This window comes from Cryptomeria japonica, chromosome 2, assembly GCF_030272615.1.
Source record: "Cryptomeria japonica chromosome 2, Sugi_1.0, whole genome shotgun sequence".
Taxonomy (NCBI): Eukaryota; Viridiplantae; Streptophyta; class Pinopsida; order Cupressales; family Cupressaceae; genus Cryptomeria; species Cryptomeria japonica.
This window is the reverse complement of record NC_081406.1, coordinates 252,261,594-252,268,987: the sequence shown is the minus strand read 5'-3', so window position 1 is coordinate 252,268,987 and position 7,394 is coordinate 252,261,594. Positions and strand designations below refer to the sequence as shown.

The 7,394-nt window shown below is 37.3% G+C and overlaps 1 long non-coding RNA gene across 1 annotated transcript; it reads left to right on the top strand.

Annotated features, from left to right (window-relative positions):
• The first annotated feature begins 1,763 nt into the window (after nt 1-1,763).
• On the top strand, nt 1,764-2,173 carry LOC131873726 (uncharacterized). The gene is made up of 3 exons (XR_009371631.1): nt 1,764-1,810; nt 1,927-1,989; nt 2,095-2,173. It is a non-coding gene; the product is annotated as an uncharacterized LOC131873726 (long non-coding RNA).
• Nucleotides 2,174-7,394: the final 5,221 nt, after the last annotated feature.

The window sequence follows — 7,394 nt, the reverse complement described above, 5'->3', positions numbered from 1 at the left end:
TTGGGTTGTCAGGTAAATATTTTTCATTGTTGTTCTACACATTACATTTTTATGTCATCTTTGGAGGATGTGTTAGTGTGTGTGGTTTGTTGGAATCAACTTTGGAAGATGTGTTATGATGTCTTTGGGTCCCCTTTATCTCTTGGAGTGGACTACATTGTGTATTTTTAGTTTGGGTGGCTGACTTTATGTAATTTTATTTTACTCTATCTGTGGTCAACCTAGTTGAGGGTTTCAATGTATAACCTTGTATAAATAAATGTGGAGATGTGGGCATGTGCACAAAGATGGTGGTTAGAAAAGTGGACACCACCCAAAAAAAACTTGGAAAAACAGGCAGCACATACGCTGTTTTAAAATTTCAAATTCTCGCGTACACGCTTAGGTTTGTTCTTCCTGGGCCTAGAAAAGATAGCACGTATGCATTGCTTTTAGGAAAATGAGCACGCACGCACTACATGTAAGAAAATTAGTGCGTACGTGCTGCTTATAGGAAAAAGAGCGTGTACGCGCTAATAATCCAAATAAAACCATGTACGCGGTGCCTAGTGAAAAACGTTTTTAAAAAAAAATTGGGTCTCATTTACCCATAAAGCACGTTTTTTACTTCATTTTTTCCCCATTTTCTAACCTAAACCGTGAACGGGGTGCTAATTTTGTGCTCCAGGCTATGGATCAAGGTTAGTTTTTATTTATTGTTGTCTTTCTTTCTAGTTTATACAATTTGTTTTACATTTTGAATTTAATTTCATTAATTTTGATTAGGTTTTTTCATTTTTTATTTCAAAAACCAGATTCTTCTAATCCAAAACAAGAACAACCAAATGCACCTCCTGAAAAACACACAAGAGCAACCCCCAATTCCTCCTTTTGACCACACAACCAAAACACAGGAAGAATTAATTAATCAGTTAGCACAAAATACGTCTAAAATCAATAGACTAATTGTAAAATTGAAAACTTCTAAACTTGACCATCATCAATCCCTTGCCACTAGCCTAGAAACATTAGCTAGTGGTGCCATAGTTGTTTCCACATAAATTACCAAATGGCGAAGCTTTAGGGATAGGTGTTGTCAATTCTATGCCAATGGGCTATCATACGATGGAGTAAAAAACAAAAATATTTCTAAACAACAAATATGTGCCCTTTTTGTTGATCCCAAAACTAGTCAGTCATTACCTCTTAATGCAAAGAGGTTTCCCATACATTGGTGTACCAATCTGCAGATGAAGAATCTTTTTTGGCAAAGGTGGTGGATGGTCTTTGATGATCCACCTTGTAATAATTATGAGGTGCCATTATATTTTTTGAGAAAAATATATTGTGAGTTTGTGCTCAATGTGCAACCAAACTATTTTGACATGAGAGAGTTTCATGGTAGAGGTGGTGGCTCTGCCCAAGATAGACCTGGGGCCCGTAGGCGATTAGCTGCGGAGAGTCACCGCCCCCTAGCACCCAAACCCAAGGTACATCAGGTTGTCCCATTAGAGATGAAAGAGTCGGTGGACTATAGACTCTTCAAGTGGCCACAACATTGACTAGTGCCATCATCCAGCATCGGACATCATTAGCACACCCTATTGTATTGGATGATGAGCCGTTAGAGAGTGACAGAGAGCCCATCAAGCATATGTGTGTCAATTGTTTGGGGATATGCTCAGGGATAGATGATGTAGCCGGTGCAAATGGATACTCATATCATCTGTGCAAAATTTGCGATTGTGGATGTCAAGCTCACACGGTTGAGGATGTCACACTGACAGATGAGTTGATGGACATGGTGTTTGCCCATGAGCCACAGACACAGGTGTGTTGATTTGAATTCATAACATTTTATTTATCAGTCACTTTAAATTTGTAATTACATAAATGAATTTTCATTTATACATTGATTTAAATTGAGACAAATAATATGCATTTCAGGATGCAACAGCGGTATCCCATACACCTCCCCCAGTTACCATAGCTGCAACTTCGATGCCTGAGGTATAAATTTTGTAACATGTTAAAATAGAATAGTACACTTTTAATTCAAAAAAATACAAGATATACTAACTATCTTTAATGCTTGGTCCAATTTCTGGTTTGTAGGTGTTGACAGGGGACGAAATGTCCTAGATTGATGACATCACACTCTCAGTGATCGATTTTGGCCTACAAGGCTATACGGTATCATATTTTGTACAACTCTTTTTATGTATTGTTTTGATGGAATATGCAAGTCATTTCATTTTATATTTTTAAAATTATGTTTAATTTATTATCTGTACTAATATCTCATGTTAATTTTGTGTTTTTAGGGTACCCCCTCTACGTCTAGGGCTCATCCTAAGAAAAAGAATTCCTTGAAGACACCAAAATGTGTGAAGAAGGTAATTGAACACATTTTTAGTTGCACAATTGTTTGAAAATGTTGAAATCAAGTATTAGTTGGGGTTTGTAGATTGATTAGTGTTTTTTGTCTATTTTACATGTACAATGGCCATTGAGCTTTGTGGATATGTTGAATGCACCTAATTCGCCTACGGATCAAGAGAGGGTGGAGGTATGTATCTCTACTTTATTTTCTTGATTTCATGATTATATGCACGTGTACATGTGAACTTGTGATATATTATAATCTTATAATTTTTTCATACAGGAAATATCCATACCTATTTTGTCACTGGTGAACCCTCCTCCTTGCACTGGAGAAGCATCTCAAGATCTAGTACACTTTTGTTTGATATGTAAAATTAATTGTTTTCAACCTTTAATACTTATCATTATATTAATTGTATTTAATCTTTGTACATTTTTTGTATAGGTAATAGCGTCAGTTTCTACACCAATGGTGAGCCATCCTCAGTCCATTGGAGAAGCATCTCAGGCACAGGTACATCATTGTTCTCTATATTATAGCTTTTAAGTGTTTTTGATATATTTATGTTAGTACATTGTATTAATTGTACATTTAATCTACAATAGACTCCTTCGCGGTATAGCCATAACGTGGATCAATTTAAGTATGTCTTCAAGAAAACTCCTAAGAGTGACAAGGAGAGGAGAGCAAAGACATTAGCTCCTAGATCAGTCGATGAGGTAATCTACATTTCAATTGCAAAGGAATTAAAGCTAAATGCATAGTTATGATGTTAATTGTGAACTATTTTCTACAAAAGAATTCTAATTTGGCTTTTGAATTGTGGTTTTGCAACCATCTATAGAGCCACATATTGTGTCGAAGAGGCTTGATTTTGATGATCCACCACACATTTAGGATCAAATAGTGTTAGTTTTGGTCATAGAATAACCAATAAATGTAGATATATTCTACATGTTTATTGTATATCGATTTGGACATGGCATATGCCACATTTTTGTAATACTTGTATTGACTTGGCAGACATGCCTTTTTTTATATATATAAATATCTATATTCAATCCAATATATGTGTAATGAGTTCATTAGTTTGTATTCATTTTATTTTGTGGTTGTCCTTTTATAAATTTAAATTAATATTTCAATATGTAATCAACAATATGAATATAAACAACAAAAATATATGATATAAAGCATTGCAATCGTAGAATATGATTTGATTAAATTTCTAAAATGTTGAATTAACCCTACAAAACTCCTTGTATTCAATTTATTATTGTGTATTCATTGTATTTGGTGCCTACCCTTTTATAAATTTAAATGAATATTTGCATATGTAATTAGCAATATGAATATAAACAACAATGTGTTTGGTGCGAGAGCACCCTCACGCTCGCAATGGTCAAATTTTGTTCCTCGTGTCCACAAATTGACATCATGAGCATGTCCAGGTGGGCAGGTTTATGCTAAGAATGGCCCTGTCATGCATCCCAAAACACCAGAACATCAAGAGTCATACCCTACCGGTGTGATCTCTCAAGTGCCCCGAGTCCAAAAAATTGTCAAAATTTGACGGACTGTTTCTTCCAATCCACGACACATACGATCGATTTGTTTGATCCCATGGGGTCGTGTGAGGCTCCTCTACAATGACCTATCTTGGTTTTCGACAACTCAGAGCCATTTTCAATTAGTAGCATTTTTTGCCTGCTAAAAAAATCGTCAGTTGCTTGCAAGGAAAAGTTGCAAGATTGGCTAGAATTGATTATGTTCCTTGTGTGCACAAACCGACATCGTGAGCACATCCAAGTGGGAAATTTTATTCTAGGCATGGCCTTGTCATGAATCCCAAAGCACCAGAACGTCGAGAGTCATACCCTACCGGTGCGATCTCTCAAGTGCCCTGAGTCCAAAAAATTGTCAAACTTTGACGGACTGTTTCTTCCAATCCACAACACATACGGTCGATCTGTTTGATCTCATGGGGTTGTGTGAGGCTCCTCTATAATGTCCTATCTCATTTTTTGACAAATTGGAGCCATTTTCAATTAGTAGCATTTTTTTGCCTGCTCAAAAAATCGTCAGTTGCTTGCAAGGAAAAGTTGCAAGATTGGCTAGAATTGATTATGTTCCCTGTGTGCACAAATCAACATCGTGAGTGTGTCCGGGTGGGTAGGTTTATGCTAGGCATGGCCCTATCATGCATCCCAAAGCACTAGAATGTCGAGAGTCATACCCTATCGGTGCGATCTCTCAAGTGCCCTGAGTCTAAAAAATTGTCAAAATTTGATGGACTAATTCTTCCAATCCACGAGACATACGGTCAATTTGTTTGATCCCATGGGGTCGTGCGAGGCTCCTCTACAATGGCCTATCTTGGTTTTCGACGACTCAGAACCATTTTCAATTAGTAGCATTTTTCGCCTGCTAAAAAAATCGTCAGTTGCTTGCAAGGAAAAGTTGCAAGATTGGCTAGAATTGATTATGTTCCTTGTGTGCACAAACTGACGTCATGAGCGCATCGAAGTGGGCAAGTTTATGCTAGGCATGTCCTTGTCATGAATCCCAAAGCACCAGAACGTCGAGAGTCATACCCTACCGGTGCGATCTCTCAAGTGCCCTGAGTCCAAAAAATTGTCAAAATTTGACGGACTATTTCTTCCTATCCATGACATATACAGTCGATCTATTTGATCCCATGGGGTTGTGTGAGGCTCCTCTACAATGGCCTATCTCATTTTTTGATGACTCGGAGCCATTTTCAATTAGTAGCATTTTTTTGCCTGCTCAAAAAACTGTCAGTTGCTTGCAAGGAAAAGTAGCAAGATTGGCTAGAATTGATTTTGTTCCTCGTGTGCACAAACTGACGTCATGAGCGCATCTAAGTGGGCAGGTTTATGCTAGGCATGGCCTTGTCATGCATCGCAAAGCACCAGAACATCGAGAGTCATACCCTACCGGTGCGATCTCTCAAGTGCCCTGAGTCCAAAAAATTGTCAAAATTTGACGGACTGTTTCTTCCAATCCACGATACATATGGTCGATCTATTTGATCCCATGGGGTCGCATGAGGCTCCTCTATAATGGCCTATCTCGTTTTTTGATGACTTCAAGCCATTTTCAATTAGTAGCATTTTTTTGCTTGCTCAAAAAACCGTTAGTTGCTTGCAAGGAAAAGTTGCAAGATTGACTAGAATTGATTTTGTTCCTCATGTGCACAAACCAACGCCACGAACACGTCTGAGTGGGTAGTTTTACACTAGGAATGGCCCTATTGTGCATCCCAAAGCACCAGAACATCGAGAGTCATACCCTACCGGTGCGATCTCTCAAGTGCCCTGAGTCCAAAAAATTGTCAAAATTTGATGAACTATTTCTTCCAATCAACGACACATACGATCAATCTATTTGATCCCATGGGGTCGCGTGAGGCTCCTTTACAATGGCCTATCTTATTTTTTGATGACTCAGAGCCATTTTCAGTTAGTAGCATTTTTTCGCCTGCTCAAAAAACCATCAGTTGCTTGCAAGGAAAAGATGCAAGATTGGCTAGAATTGATTATGTTCCTCGTGTGCACAAAATGACGTCACGAGCATGTCCGAGTGGGTAGGTTTATGGTAGGCATGGCCCTATTGTGCATCCCAAAGCACCAGAACGTCGAGAGTCATACCCTATCAGTGAGATCTCTCAAGTGCCCTAAGTCCAAAAAATTGTCAAAATTTGATAGACTATTTCTTCCAATCCATGACACATACGGTCAATCTGTTTGATCCCGTGGGGTCACGTGAGGCTCCTCTACAATGTCCTATCTCATTTTTTGATGACTCAGAGCCATTTTCAATTAGTAGCATTTTTTGCCTGCTCAAAAAACCGTCAGTTGCTTGCAAGGAAAAGTTGTAAGATTGGCTAGAATTGATTTTGTTCCTCGTGTGCACAAATCGACATCGTGAGCGTGTCCGAGTGGGCAGGTTTATGCTAGGCATGGTCCTATCTTGCATCCCAAAACACCAAAACGTTGAGAGTCATACCCTACCGATGCAATGTAGAAGTTGCTTGATAACTTTTTTGACAATTTTTTTGACAACGATGACAATTTTTGCTCAAATTGTATCTAGTCTTAATCTATGACCCCTATGACCCGATAATGACTCAAATAATTATCCATGATTATACAAGAATCAAGAATGTTCATGATTGACCAGGGACACATCACATATACTCAAAACATAGTCACAAAACATTGACACACAAAATAGTCACAAAACATTGTCACATATTATTCAAAAATTTGCCTCTAAATATGGTCAAATAAGCTCTTGGCATTACAATATATGCGATTTAGCTCATCACCATTTTAATATACAAATCATCTCATGGGCTTTTATACAAAATTTGGCATTACAATATGTGTGATTCAGCTCATCGCCATTTTAATATACAAAATTTGGCATGTATATATGTACAAATCAACTCATTGCCACTTAAATATACAAAATTATGCCCCTAAACATGTAAAAATCAGCTCATGGGCATTTATATATACAAAAAATGAATATAGAATAATTCGTCGATGATGTATACAAAATTCTCAAAATCATTCTACTCTGAACCATAGAATCAATCAAGTGAGCCTTCAAGATCAACTCTAACCTGTATTGTGTCAAGTATTGCCTCATGGTCAGATTTACGAACTTTCCATAAAATCTTGTTATGAGGTCTACCACGATACTTCATCAAATGAATATTTGTTGCAACAACAAGGTTAGAGAAATGAAGAATATGTCTGTGTGTTTCAAAGTAGAGAAGGTGTTAACATCGGTGCATTATGTACATTCAATTCATCAAGTAGAGAAGGTGTAATATGTTCATCATTTAATTGATTATTCAATGCGGTATCTTCTTCAATTGCATTAGGTTCAAATGGTAAATTATCAAATATTTCTTCTTCAATTGCATTAGGTTCCAACGGTAAATTATCAAATGTTTCTTCTTCAATTGCATTAGGTTCAAACAGTAAATTATCAAATG